At 34.2% G+C, this 15,035-nt stretch overlaps 1 long non-coding RNA gene across 1 annotated transcript in view; it reads right to left on the reverse strand.

The window, feature by feature from the left end:
- LOC112905698 overlaps positions 1-15,035 on the reverse strand; it is a 63,297-nt gene that overhangs the window by 34,096 nt on the left and 14,166 nt on the right. The window contains exon 2 of the long non-coding RNA XR_003231947.1: positions 8,586-8,663. This is a non-coding gene — a long non-coding RNA (uncharacterized LOC112905698). The remainder of the gene's footprint in view (positions 1-8,585; positions 8,664-15,035) is intronic.

The raw sequence follows: 15,035 nt of genomic DNA on the forward strand, positions 1-15,035 counted from the left end.
AACTGTCGTTATTATTTTTTGCTGACATAATTAAAAAAAAAAAAATCGCGGACCACGGTGTTACCTATGTATGGTATCTCTATAGGTACATGTATACGTAACAAACATACGCACAACTACCTTCGTTAGCAAAACAGTAAAATTGATTACTACGCTGGTATTTATATTTTTGCAATTAATGCTCTCTGATGACATTTCATCGAACGAAAAGTTTGTTTGTATGTCGAATGGATCGTGATCAATAATATTAAATTAACATTGGAATACAAAAATTACCCATCAAACACGTACCTACGTACGTTTTATCACGAGGATATTTGGATATTAACTTGTAAATGTCATTGCTCGTACCGAAATACTCAAAAAACAATGACACAAAATGAAGATAAAGATTGCTCGTACTTCCCCCTTTCCAATTAATTGATATTTTTAATCTTTAGCTTTCGATACGAATTCGCTTTGAATGAATAAAAAAATCGTTCCGATCTAAATATTTTCTAACTACTAGTCCTAAGAAGGAATAAAAAATGCTTGCAGGTATAAAATTTTTCAAACATTTAAAATGAAACATACAATGTGTGAAGTCCGTACATTGGACAAACGAGTAGTAGCTTTAACCAAAGGATCTGAGAGCAAGCAAGGATTTTAATAAATTAGCAAAGGTTGACTCTAACCAAATAAATTTAATTAACACTCTTTTGAATACATTTTGAATTAATAAAATACATTAATATCAATTAGTTTGAAGCATTTTGTGTTTGAGACCACTTTAAGAGAAGTGGCCTACAAGTTAACAACTAGATAATTATCTAGTGAATAAAAGGGAAACTAGGTGCTAGACAGAACTCATATGGCCGCGCATAATATTATATGTACCATGTCCATTTCCAATGAATAATTTAGTACGTGACTGGAATGGGTATCGACTGTTAAATACACGTGTACGTATACATGTGTCCGAGTTAAACTTTCCGCCTGTTCACTGACGTCTTTATTTTTGGCTATTAGTCTAACAAGATATGATTAATTATTTCCAACGCGGGTCCTAACAAAATCTATTGCCAGGAAGACCAGCAAACCCACGGAATCAGCATCGCAACATCGTAGACAATTTGCTTTGGGTTCTATAAATAAGTAGTTAAGGTCGCCATTAATCAGGAGACGGAAAACATACTGTAGTTAGTTCAGCGTATACAAAAATTCGCAAAAAAAAAGAAAAAAACAATTTTTTGTAAATAAAACATTAATAAAAACCGAACAGATGAAACTTTCGATTCTTGTATAAATACATCACAGTAACATTTATGTCTTATGTATCTCCCTCTATTGGTACTTGATAGATAAGATAAGATTAAGAACCAGACTTATTAATACCGCCAGTAAGTTAATAACAATATAAAAGTCCCAACATAATAAGTACTTACTACTGGATAAACAAACGAGGAAAATTATTCTAAACGTAGGTCGCATGCTAATTAATGCTTCTTTTTTAAAATGGAATTAATATTTTGAACCAAAGTTCAATACAATAAGTAAATTCAGTAATCTATCAAAAGCTTGTCGGCAAGTCGCATTGATGGATGACCGTCATCTAAAACAAACTTGGTAATGATCAGTTTAATATTGATAAGGCAGCCACTCATTTCTGTACAATTTTTAACCCATTATGTTCCCTTAATGATCTGATGGCTCGGTCGATACGATAAAATTGATTCTACACAATTGAATACGAACCCAGACCGATGGTGCTTAGTTTGCTTTTTCATGGTTAATGATACAGGGACAAAAAGGCTGAAGTTAGGTAGCTACACAAATTACAAAAAATAAAGAGCGCCCATAGAACCATTAGTAAAATGGTCGAATCCAACATTTATATACTTTATTATTTATTTTAGTCAACGTTGAAGATTGTTTGAAATTTGTATTTGATTTATCATTGAAATCTATTGAAATAGCTTGTGGACTATTCCTGTCATGAAAGGGTTAAATAGTATTATGATGTAAGGGGGTGTGAGATACTAAAAACTTAAAATAGAAAACTGCATCATTACAAGGCAAATTCATGCTGAAGTAGCTGCAAAAAATTGGATTTTATTTTGCGTACATAACTGATATTTGACAAGTAAATATTAATCTTCATTTTACGAATCCAGAAATACAATCCAAAAATAAAGAATTTTCTCGAGCCATCATCATATCTTGAAATATTCACTGAATTTTTATGTTTGCATTAGCTTAGTACTAAAACCAGTCACGTTATACGTATGACAATATTAAAAGAAAATGTGGATTTTGTGCAGTTTTAAACGTGTTTATTGTTATTATACCCTCACGGATATGAAAAGCTATCGTAAAACATATATACGTTTTTACTATTTTGCTTCGCATTAATTCTAGTCGCAAAATCTTTTTTCTTTCTCCCTTCGGATGATGCGTATAACGTTATTCGAAATGCTTTCCACGCCTTCAGAATTTAAAATGAGATACAAAATTAGTTTTTAACGACATTTTTAAAAGGAATTCATGTGCTGACGCTTTATGTGCACGCAAAATCCAATACGTTAAAATGTACGAGAATGGGCAACTTTTACGACTAAATTTTTAAAAAATCTGGACAACAAATAAAACTTAGAAAAATAAATCTACTTCCGCTTAAATTCAGACTTGTATATTTTCTCAAAATAAGTAAGAGATACAGTATTAAGTTAAAACATACCGAATAAAATTGAGTTGACTCATTTATCGAGGGTTTATACCTTCCGATTTCGGAAAATTATTTCAATAATTTGCTACATCCAAATAAGTAAACAATAGAATTTCTTTTTAATCCACAAGCTTTGGAAATACTTATTTAAGAATAAAAATTAAATTTTTATTTTCCCACTACAATACTACAAATATCAGAGACATCGTCTATTTCCTCTAGAAATACTCATAAATTGTTAGTAATTTGGTCGTAGGTAATTTAGCAATAAAAAAAATACAGGTGAAACTAAGGATTCATGAGGATAGTTCGTTGCTAATAATTTTAAGTGAGAACGCAGTCAGTTAGCTATTATAATTTACGATTACTCCCTACATTTTTAAGTTTTTCGTGGTTCCCTACCTACATAACTGTGGATTTTTTCTGAAACATATCTATCTATGCTAATACTGGTATGCAAGGGAAGAAAAAGTAGGAAAAGAGCGAATATAAAGATAGGAGACGAAAAATTACAAGAAGTAGCTGATTTTAGATATCTAGGAAGTCAGATAAGTCAGGACGGAAGGAGTAGTAGGGATATAAAGCAGAGAATAGCCCAGGGTCGTGCCGCCTTTAATAAAAAAAGTCAATTCTATGCTCGCGAACGGTTAATTTAGAAATTCGAAAAAGGTTGTTAAAGGTGTATGTTTGGAGCACGGCGTTGTACGGATGCGAAACATGGACAGTGGGCGCGGCGGAAAAGAACAGGTTAGAAGCCTTCGAAACGTAGTGTTATAGGCAAATGTGGGTAGAAAAGGTTAGAAATGAAGAGGTATTGGAAAGAATAGGAGAACAGAGGACTCTATGGAAGTCAATAAAAAATAGGCGAGATAGGTTGGTAGGACACCTTCTTAGGCATGAAGGTCTAGTCAGAGACATATTAGAGGCAGAAACAGGACTTAGCAGGGGTAGAGGTAGACCTAGATTAGATTACTGTTCGCAAATAGCTAAGGATGTGGGCTGTTCTAGTTTTAGGGAAATGCGAAGTTTAGCTCAGGATAGGAAAGAGTGGAGGTACGTGTCGAACCAGTCTTAAGACTGATGACCTTATGATGATGATGATGATCTATCTGTCACTGATGAATTAATCTCTGACAAGTCTACCGAAAATACTATTCAGAAATCTCGCATCATACTATTTCTTTAATTTAATTAAAATAGTTATTTATTATTTTAACGAAATTCGTACATGCATTTAGTAATGCATAATGCAAACACTTTTGTAATTTTGTTGTATAATCAGTTTTACTTCGTGTCTACCAGAAAGCGCAGCTGAATACTGAACTAAATCTCTCCAATATTATGTACATTAATGCATGTACTTATGTGGACCACTTTAAGTAATTTGTTTACTCTGCATCCTCGCTGAAATGTGTATAAACATAATGAAAATTAGCGTCAAAACTACCAGAAGATTTAGTCCTTTCTTTACGCCAAAAATATGAGGAATAACGAGAACGAACCAGTGGCGTAGTTAACAGTCCTGAGTGGACTTTGTATTAAACTTTCTTAGGGGCCCTATAGGCAGGGGCGGGGTGGATTGTGATGGGGAGAACTCTCACCACTCAAGTACCTTCAAAGATCTCCAAATAATGACTCAATTAATTGATTGATACGGATTTATCATAATTATAAATATGAATAATTAAGGGTTTGTTGAATTGTCATTATTTTTGGAATACACTAACGGGCGTTAACATTGCTGCTATTCCTTTTTCTGTACAATTATTACGACAGCCATCTCCCACATTCGGTAATGAATATGAATGAACGAACGAATGAATGAATGGAAGTGTTGTATACACCAAAAACGTACTTCCAAGGTTAACGTACTTGAAAAAAACAAATATTTAAAAATGTTCAGTACACAGTGCCACACTTAGTTGATCAAAACAGTTGCAGGTTGTGCGTAAAAATAGCCGACATTGACATAAAAATTAGCTTGGTCCTCACACAGATCTTACATAAGCAACAATTTTGTAAATATGTGCCTTGTAGGTATGTCGTATTACGTGGAGCCTCTCCCTATTTGTCTCTGTTCTACTTTGCTTGCCAAATCAATGACCAATGTAACCCACGACTTTAACAAAAAATTAATTAGGGATTTAGAGGTATTAGAATGTGTAGAAAACCAGGGGGCGCTATGGAAGTTAATAAGAAACAGGTACTTTCTCAGGCATGAAGGGCTAATAAGAGGCATATTCGAGGCAGAGTTAATAGGACTGGATGTAGACATAGATTAGATTACTGTTCAAAAATAGTTAGGAATAAAGGATGTTCTAGTTTTTGGGAAATTCGAATATTAGATAAAGATTGAAAAGAGTGGAGGTATGTGTCCTACCAGTTTTAGGACTGACGACCTTATGATGAAAATATTAATTGCAATTTCGTTAAATAGCTATCTGTTCTACAATCTACAAGAATATAACACGATAATAAAGTAAGACTTGTGATAAATTAGAACTTGACTGATGGCTGATAAATTTGGAAATCCATAAATTGACCAAAACGAAAAATACCACCAGTAAGTTTTATCGCTTTACTGCAGTCATAAAAAAGAGCTTAACGGTCACGTTCAAGCTTGCCCTTGACCAGTTGACAATGATATTGATTGATAAAATACATATATAACTGCTTTTCCGATTGTTTTGCTTTCTCATTTCAGAAAGTAGTAAAAGGTCTGTCCAAGATCAATAGCTGAAGTATTCTTACATAATATTTGTGTTTGATTACAAGGGAAAATATTTCTTACAATTCCAATAACTGCGGAATGGTTTATTTAAATAAACTTAAACGTAGCATTAGAATTTTAAGAAGACATTGAAAAATATACTATTCTTCGAAATATACTCTAAAAAATTAGGTATGAGTTTGTGAAACTGAATTAAATAAAACTCAAAATCCAAAATCCCACCTATAAACTAAAAAAAATCAAAAATCAGTTAGATACGTAGGCATTCGACTCTATAACTGAGGATTACACCTAGGATGTCGAAACAAACTTTTGATTTTTTGAGGGTTTGTACGCGGAATTTTGAGTTTTAGATTTTGTGTTTCATTTTGCGCATTTATATTAATGTAAATAATACTGTACATGTGTTATCACACCAGATAATAACTGCAAACTTCATAAAACACACCCACATTGTGTGATCAAAAAGAAATTTTTTTCATTGAAATAATAAGCAAAATTTCCATATTAAGATGAAAATATTTGAATTAGTGTTACTATCAGTCTAACTATTTATTTATCATTCACTTATTGTTAATAAATTATAGTTACGACTACATCAGCTTAATTTTTCATTTAAAATGGCGCCAACAGTATTTTACGTTCATTTCAAATAAAAATTGTTTACAGTTAAGTGAAATTTTGAAAAGATTCATGTGTGAGCGACAACTAAACATGACCTGTGTTCCATATATTTTTTTTTCGGTGAAAATATTTCTTTTGAATGACGTTTTTTCTTTAAAAAAAAGATGTTTCCCTTTCATGGTCACTGATTCGTTCAAATCGGAAAGCCGACACGAAGTGGATAAGCGTCACCCATCAAAAAGTATTACAATTTCAGGGTTCTAAAATTGTATAACGCGTGGAGCGCCACTCAACCTAATAAATGTAGCCCATACGGGTAGGGCAACCCTACGGGCAAAAAGCTGGCGAGATATACACTTATTTTTGAGTATATGTATATTTCGTTTACTTTCTGTACCGATGTGACCTTCAGTTTGACCGGCGCAAAGTAGAAAAGAACAGCACTAGGCCAGAAAAGGAAGGAGACAACTCTCGGCCAAACTCTTAACCGGTGAGGAGCGTATAATCCGTACACTACTGCACCGAAAAATTGACCATTTTATCCACTACAATTGCATAGCTCAAATGTGCTGTTATTGGTACCATTTACTACTGAAAATATCAACGAGATGTTTGTTTATATTTGAAGACATATTAAAGGCTTTAACGCTTTTTTTCGACTCGCACTAATTCATGATTGAACAAAACTTTTGGCAGGTACTGTATGAAAAAGTATGTTTAATGAACAAGAGTCGAGAATATAATGAGCTTTCTTCTCCATATCTACGATTTTGCCAGCGCGCATCCGAAACATTGGAAGGGGCACATCGCTAGAGAAAGTAAATGAAATATACCTGCAGTCTAAAGCTTCTTGTTCCTTCCAGCAATTCAGGACCGATTTTCCCCTGCTAGTAATTTTGAATTAGCAAAGAAAAACTAGTGAATTTATATGGTGGTAATGCTGATTTTTGCCGCTCGGCTCATTGCCGCCGTACGTGCCATCAAAATTTTAGCAGTTTCGTTCTACTGAATCTCTACTGTATTTACAGTTAATCACATACTAACTAAGATAAATAACTAAAGGACATGGTACCTGAGAAAAATTAAGTCAACCTAATTTTTACCTGACAACAACTTAATTAAATGAGGCAATGGAAGCTAATTCGTCAACGTTTAAAATTCGTCGTATTGCCTGAAATGGTTGAAGCAAGTTGGACGTCTGCGTTTACAAATAAAAATTAGCTATTTATGGAAGCACGCGACAGTATGGAAATTTTGCACGTAAAACTCTCTGTTTGTATTTAGCTTTCTATCAGGATTAAGCTATAAATTACATTCTTGCGGCTAAACCAGTGGCGTTGCTGCAGATTTAATCGTATCGGTGCTTTTGGTATTCCTTACGTGATGTAATTTAGAAACAAATAGATAAATAAATACACACTTGGTATTTGTTTCTCAAAAATTATAAAGCCTTACAATTCCTTTTGAAAACAATCGCCAAGTTTTGCATTCCGTTTCTCTTCGAAATAAGTAGCAAAGATCATCGACGACCGCATAAAACTAATTCTTCTATCTCTAAGGAACGCTACTGTTCTTTTGGAAAAAGAGTATCCCCATACCCTTTTCTGTAGCCCTAACAGTGTGTGTACAAAATCCATGACAAGTTTTAGCCGCTCGCGTTGATGAAGTAAGTGTCAAAGAACATCGACGACCACATTAAGCTAATTCTTCTATCCCTCGGGAACGGTCCTTTTTTTCCCGATAAAAAGTGCTCTATGTCCTTTTCTGTACTACTGACAGTGAGTGTACAAAGTTTCATGATGATCAGTTCAGTAGTTAAGGCGTGAAATAGTAATGAATAAACAAACTAGCAAACTTACACGCGCATTTATGATATTAATTAGGATTTACTAAATCAGGTATTTATTTTCGACTAATCAGTTCAAATGTTTCAGCAAGTAATCTATTTTGAAAATTTATATATATGCGATCTAATTTAACTGTGCCAACTTCTCATGTCTTTTCTGATAAAGTATTTGATTCATGCGAGAACTACGCTGGTTTTTATTTTTCGACTGCGGATTTTAAATGGATAGTGAGAGCACAGCGATAATTAACAGATGTCTTGACAAGAAGATTGGCGGGAATTGTAACAAGACTGTTGGTTTATATTTAATTTTGGAAGATGGAGACAGATAATCAGCGGGCTTCTTTTAAATATTTATTTAGAACCCGGTGTTAACTTTGCAATATTTATCGTCATTGCGATTATCTAATGGAGCTAAACAGGAGAATGAGTAAGAAACCAAGCATTGGCTTTCTTTGAAATATTTGCAATTTTCTAAGGATTTCAAACAACCTATTTATAGGTAGTTATAATATTTACTTGTACCAAAATGAGAATTTTCAAAAAATCTTCGTCGCATATCTCTAATAGTGCACATATAATTTAAAAAATCGGTAGGCACACATTGATGGAGTTAAAAAGGTAAATTTAACATTGCAACCTCTGCTATTATTAAAAAATATTATATAACAAAAACTTACCGAAAACTTTCTTTTAAGCGACTCCAGTTGTAGGTACAACAAATTTATGTTATGTTATTCCAGAATTTGCTTTCTGTTCTGAAAAAAATAAAAATAAAAATAGATCAGACCGTAGAACATTTTTTATTCCATATTGCAACTTACATTATGAATATTAATACGAAATCGTTAAAGTACGTGATGCATTATAGCTTATACAATTTTATACTTTTTCTACTTCTGTTGTTTATAATAATCCTACATATTGGTAAGCAAGGAAAGAAAAAGTAGGGAAAGAGCGAACCCAAAAAGAGGAGACAAAGATTAGAAGGATTGGCTAATTTTAGGTATCTAGGAAGTCAGATAACTCAGGACGAAACGAATAGTAGGGATATAAAGCAGAGGATAGGGCAGGGTCGTGTCGCCTTCAATAAAAAGAAGTCACTTCTATGCTGGCAAACGACTAATTTAGAAATTCAAAAAAGGTTGTCAAAGGCGCATGTTTGGAGCGCGCCGGGTGCGAAATATGGACAGTGGGCGCGGCGGAAAAGAAAAGGTTAGAAGCGTTCTGAATGTGGTGTTACAGGCGAATCATGAGGATACCGTGGATAGAGAAGGTTAGAAATGAAGAGGTATTAGAAAGAATAGGAAAATAGAGGACTCTATGGAAGTTAATAAAAGATAGGCGAGATAGGTTGGAAGGACACTTTCTCAAGTATGAAGGTCTAGTCAGAGACATATTAGAGTCAGAAACAGGAGTTGAGAGGAGTAGAGTAGACCTAGATTAGATTACTGTTCGCAAATAGTTAAGGATGTGGATTGTTTTAGTGTTAGGAAAATGCGAACATTATTTCAGGATAGGAAGGAGTGGTGGTGCGTGTTCAACCAGTCTCAGAACTGACGACCTTATGATGATGATGTAACATGTAGAAACAAATCGATTATAAATCAAGGTTCAGCACAATAAACGGCTAACAGCATCACTTTTATGCCTACTATCCAATCGCAATGCCAATTTTACTGCTAGCTTTACGATTTTCTGTTGTTTGATTAACTTCTTATTTATAACGTTCCATCGTAATAATTAAGTACACATTTCACAAAGAAATGCGCGATGGATATCTTTTCTCGGTTTATCGCTTTATTGATGAACTGTTCAATTTCTCGAATTGTTAGATATTACAGAGTAAATAATTTCAGTATCCTACATTCTCAAAATAACCCCTTGGTCGAATCTGTCACATCTGATAATGAAGTAAAAGTCCTATAAGTTTAAGTGTGAAACGGTATTATCAAAGATCATTCTTTAGCTTAACTAATCGGGCACTATTATTATTTTACAATAAGTTTAAAAACTTTGTGGACTGCATTGTTGACAAAATGCATTATTTGGTAAATGTCTATATGATGGCCCTCATTCCGGAAGGGGGTGGGGGTGAGTGGGATCGAAAGAGGAGGTCTCCCCCACCACTGTACCATAAAAAGTTCGCGGCGGTCTCTCCCCCATAAAAAGTTATGGGGGTTGAAAGTTGATTATTTTGACAATTTTCATACACTACAATTCAAATAAAATTCAATAAAAAAAATATTTTCAAGCGAGTGGAGGTGGAGGATCGAAAGAGGGTGGTCACTTGAACAAAACCCGATAACCTAACCTAACCTTACCTAACCTTACCTACTCTATTGATAAAGATATATAAATAATGTTTTATATAACTTGCTCAATATTTTTATGTATTTTTCATTAGTTTTACCTTTGAATATTGTTTAAGAATGACTGTATAAATATTTACATGGCTAGAAATGTATAAAAATTGGCATATTTATTAACTTTGAACCCCCATAACTTTTTATGGGGGTGAGACCGCCACGAAATTTTTATGTCACAGTGGTGGGGGGAAACCTCCTGTTTCCCCTTTGGGGGTGGGGGCCATCATCTAGACCTTTACCCATTATTTTACATTCTTAATAAGTTACATTCTACAAACATATCTGTTCTAAGTTAGGAAAAATTTCTCCAAGGGTGGAAATGCGCAAGTTCATTGAAAAACTTACTGTATAGGTATTTATAAATATTCTGACATTTAAAAACAGCGGTCGACCTTTAAATCTTAAAGATAAGAAAGCTCGTGACTCTCATTAGTTACTCCTGCAGTACAAAAAATCAATGGTTCAAGATTAATGACAGATAAATCTTTCCTTCTTTTGTAAACCGCGATGTTCTTTTTAAGTAATACGCTAAATATACGTAGGTCTAAAGTCTTAACGACTAGCTGGATTGAAAAAAGACTGTTTTTGCTGAATAATAACAGAGTAAAAAAGTTTTTACATAAACAGTTTATTGATTATTTTCCAGTTTGAGAAAACTATTATTTTTAATTAACAAATTGATTGCAGCTGTTCTCGTATACTGTAATCGATAAATTTAACGAGTCCATACAGCATACAGATATTAATTTATTAGTCTGTCTAATATATGATATGTCACTGTACGAGCGTCCTTAATTATTTATTTATTGAACTGTTTTGTTGTCACGTTATAACCAATAATTTTATTTGTCATCATCACGACAACCAAACATAGCGTGTATTTGAAGTTATAGATTTTTTTGATGAAACTAAAACTCACTTACTAATGTTTCAGAACAACTACAAATCACCTAATCGTCGTCATTATCATAAGTCGTCAGTCTTAAAACTGGTTCGACACGCACCTCCATTCTTTCCTATCCTGAGCTAATCTTCACACTTCCCTAATACTACAACATCTAATCTAGGTCTACCTACACTGCTCTTAACTCCTGTTTCTGATTCTAACATGTTTCTAGCCAGAGCTTTGTCTTTTAATTGCCATTACATGTTGTAGGTCTTTTTAAATATCACCACCACTATAAGGTCGTCAGTCCTAACACTGGTTGGACACGCATCTCCACTCCTTCCTATCCTGAGCTAATTTTCGCATTTCCCTAAAACTAGAACAACCTACATCCTTAACTATTTGGGAACAGTAATCTAATCTAGGTCTACCTCCACCCCTCCTAACTCCTGTTTCTGCCTCTAATATGTCTCTGACTAGAACTTCTTGCCTGAGAAGGAGTCGTACTAACCTATCTGACCTATTTCTTATTGACTTCCATAGAGTCCTCTGTTCTCTTACTATTTCTAATACCTCTTCATTTGCAACCTTCTCTATCTACGGTATCCTCATCATTCGCCTATAACACCACATTTCGAACGCTTCTAACCTTTTCTTTTCCGCCGCGCCCACTGTCCATGTTTCGCACCCGTACAGCGGCGAGCTCCAAACATACACCTTTAAAATCCTTTTTTTGAAATTCTAAATTAACCGTTCGCGAACATAGAAGTGACTTCACTTTATTGAAAGCGGCTGAACCCTGCGCTATCCTCTGCTTTATATCCCTATTAGTTCTTTCTTTTTGACTTGTCTAACTTCCTAAAATCAGTCACTTCTTCTAATTTCTCGTACCCTATATTTATATTCGCTTTTTCCCTACCTTTTCTTCTTTTAAATGCCAGTATTTTTGTCTTAGTTTTATTTATTTTCATACAGTATTTTATTTAAAGTTATCTCTAACTCCTCCTTGCTAGATGCTAATACTGCTACAAATCTAAGCATACTAATCTTTTCCCCCTGTATATCTATCTCTACAGTTGTATTGTCTTTAAAGATGTTGGTCGCGTCTCCGATGTGTAGATTAAAAAGAAGAAATTATCAAGGTGATGTTTCCGTTTTTAATGGACGAAACGTATTCGGCAAGTCGGTCGGTAGAATTACTCGGTGATAAATTGTGGCAGAAAGACTCTCGTAATCTGTGCGAAGGAAAACTGCAAAACTAATCAGGAGGGAAAGCAAAAGGCTTTGATCCTCTGGTTAGAGAAGGAAATTGATGATGAATTGTCCGCGCAAAAGTTATGACAGTGTGTAAAATTAATTCGTATGTGTCATCATCTTTCATGCTTAGAAAGCCTATGCGCATCGTATACTATATCATTCCTCCTTCGTTTTCAGCTAAACATCACAGAATGTTGCTGATATTTGCCCTCAAGTATCGCACAATGACAGCTCATTTTCGGCAAAAAAAAATGGTTGTCGGATTTGTGGGGCAATAAATTATTGCTGTTTCATACAACTGATTCTAAATCATTTATCGAACGGGGAAAAAATGGGAAGAAAACATTCCAGAATCGCTATTCCCATGTATACATATAACTATTTACATCTAGGAATTTGACGCTTTTCGAATCATTATTTGACAAATGTGCTTTGTTTCTCATTGAAGGCTGAAACTTTTTATAAACAACATTCTCTTTATTTTTTTTTTTAATTAACGCCTGTTGGGTGTCAACGTTCTATATCCATTGTTTCGCTATAGCTTTTAGGTGTAATTTTGTAATTGGGGTTGTTAGTCATTTAAATAAGTTACTTTTACTTTATTTTGTTTACTTTGCAAACAATTAGTTTATTCTTAGGTACCTTTTCTATTGTATGTTTGTATGTTGATTTTTAATGATAGGTGTGTCATTAGGGGTTTATCCCAACATCATTGTATTTCAAATAGTTCGTGTTCCTTTTCTTTATATTGCAGTCATAAAATCTATTATTATTTTCGTTAGAGTGCAATAGTCGATACAATTGATCACCTTCAAATCATTAACATCCGATAGCAAGAATTGTTGCACGCTGGACACTTGCACGTACCCCGATCTCTCCCTTTCTCTTCTTATCAAACCGCACCCCTTATACCCCACTTTCTTATCTTGGACCAACCACTCTGTTTCTTCTATTCTTAATCCAATTAATGTTTCTAAACTTTACAAACTCCACCTACTCTTGTTCTTAATCCAATTGTTGTTAATATCCGAAAAAAGGATAAAAGCACACGAATCATCATATTCTGGACCTCTAGGCCATGCCGCTCGGTCCAAGTTTTTCTGTGGTTTCCTTGGATCACTTAGGCAAATGCTGGGGCAGTAATATTCCACAGATAATCTTTCATTCTCTTCTGTCTTCATTTCGTCCGTCTCATCTTTCTCACCCGAACCACCACCCACCCATTCCCACGATTCCTGAAAGCAGGCCGAAGAGGGCCTTCCGCCCTACCTTCCGGCGTAGTCCGGAGGGACTGCCCGCCCACCAGCATTACTGGCTGGTAGTAATGAAACACCCAAAAGTTTTTTTTTTATATTCTGGACAGAAGTGTAACAATCATAAGAGAAGTAACAATCAAGTGACAATCCAGCGTGACAATCATCAGTGACAATCACCAGCGACAATCACAAGTGTGAAAATCACCAGCGACAATCACAATCATAGACAATCATCAGTAGTCAAGCATAATACAAGCGTTTCGTAAAATAATAGTTAGGTAATATTAATATTTTTTAGCGTTAGGTTTTTATTTATGTTTAAATAAACACAACATTAAAAAACTAACGTGAGTTTTAATCATAAAACAAGTCCGTCAAACCAGACGTCAACAACGCCCGTGGTAAAAACTTTCAAGAGATTTGGTCGAACGAGGGATATCGGAGGATATAAAGAGGACGGTACTATCTAGTGACAGTATTAAAGGACAATAATCCTTATTTTGTGCCTATTTTTTGCAGCTTTGAAAACACTGCTGTAAAAGCTTTTAAACTATTCTGAGATTTAAAAGAACGCAAAGCGTTTGAACGAAGTCATAAAGTAATGAACATGATGTTAATTATTATCAATGGACAGTATAATGTTAACAATTTAAGCACCCATCTTAGTTTGTAAATGTTGGTAGAGATGAATAAACAGATGGAAAGTTTTGAGTATCATCAGGTATTAGTTACATATTGATAGAAGAATTAACACTAATACAATTAACAATAGTATGAATAAAAACTAGACAAAACAGTCGTTGTTTTTAACAAGCAAATGAACAATTTAGGTACTATGAGGACACCAGAACTGAAAATGAAGTTTTTTGTGATAATTATGATTCTACAGCTTATATTTTGTAATATTTATCTTGATTCTATTTGGTCTCTTTAAAACTACATCTATATGTATCTCTTTTCTTATCGCTAATGCTTCTGGTTTAAATTTGGCCCTATTTACCTATCATTCATACACGTGGATACGTATCCGTAAAAATCTGGCAAATCATCAACTTTATCGGCCGCCATTTAATCACAAAAAAGTCTTCACGTTTAATTTTAAATAATACAAAAGACCGAACAGTAACGTATACACAAATTCAAGCTGCGGTAGTGCCGTAGAAAAGATCCACGATCGATTTTTCTTTAGATTAACTGATTTTCAATCAAGATTTGACTGGCTAATAGTACATTTTCAACAAGCAAATAAACGTGTAACCTTGGCAATGTATAAAATTGAGTTTTCTTCTACTAGGCGTGTTTTTTTCACTGATGCGATCAGTTTTTTCGGCATCATGTGTTGTTTTAAAGCTGCAAGGCCAA

The sequence above is a fragment of the Agrilus planipennis genome, unplaced genomic scaffold (genome assembly GCF_000699045.2).
Source record: "Agrilus planipennis isolate EAB-ADULT unplaced genomic scaffold, Apla_2.0 scaffold7, whole genome shotgun sequence".
Taxonomy (NCBI): domain Eukaryota; kingdom Metazoa; phylum Arthropoda; class Insecta; order Coleoptera; family Buprestidae; genus Agrilus; species Agrilus planipennis.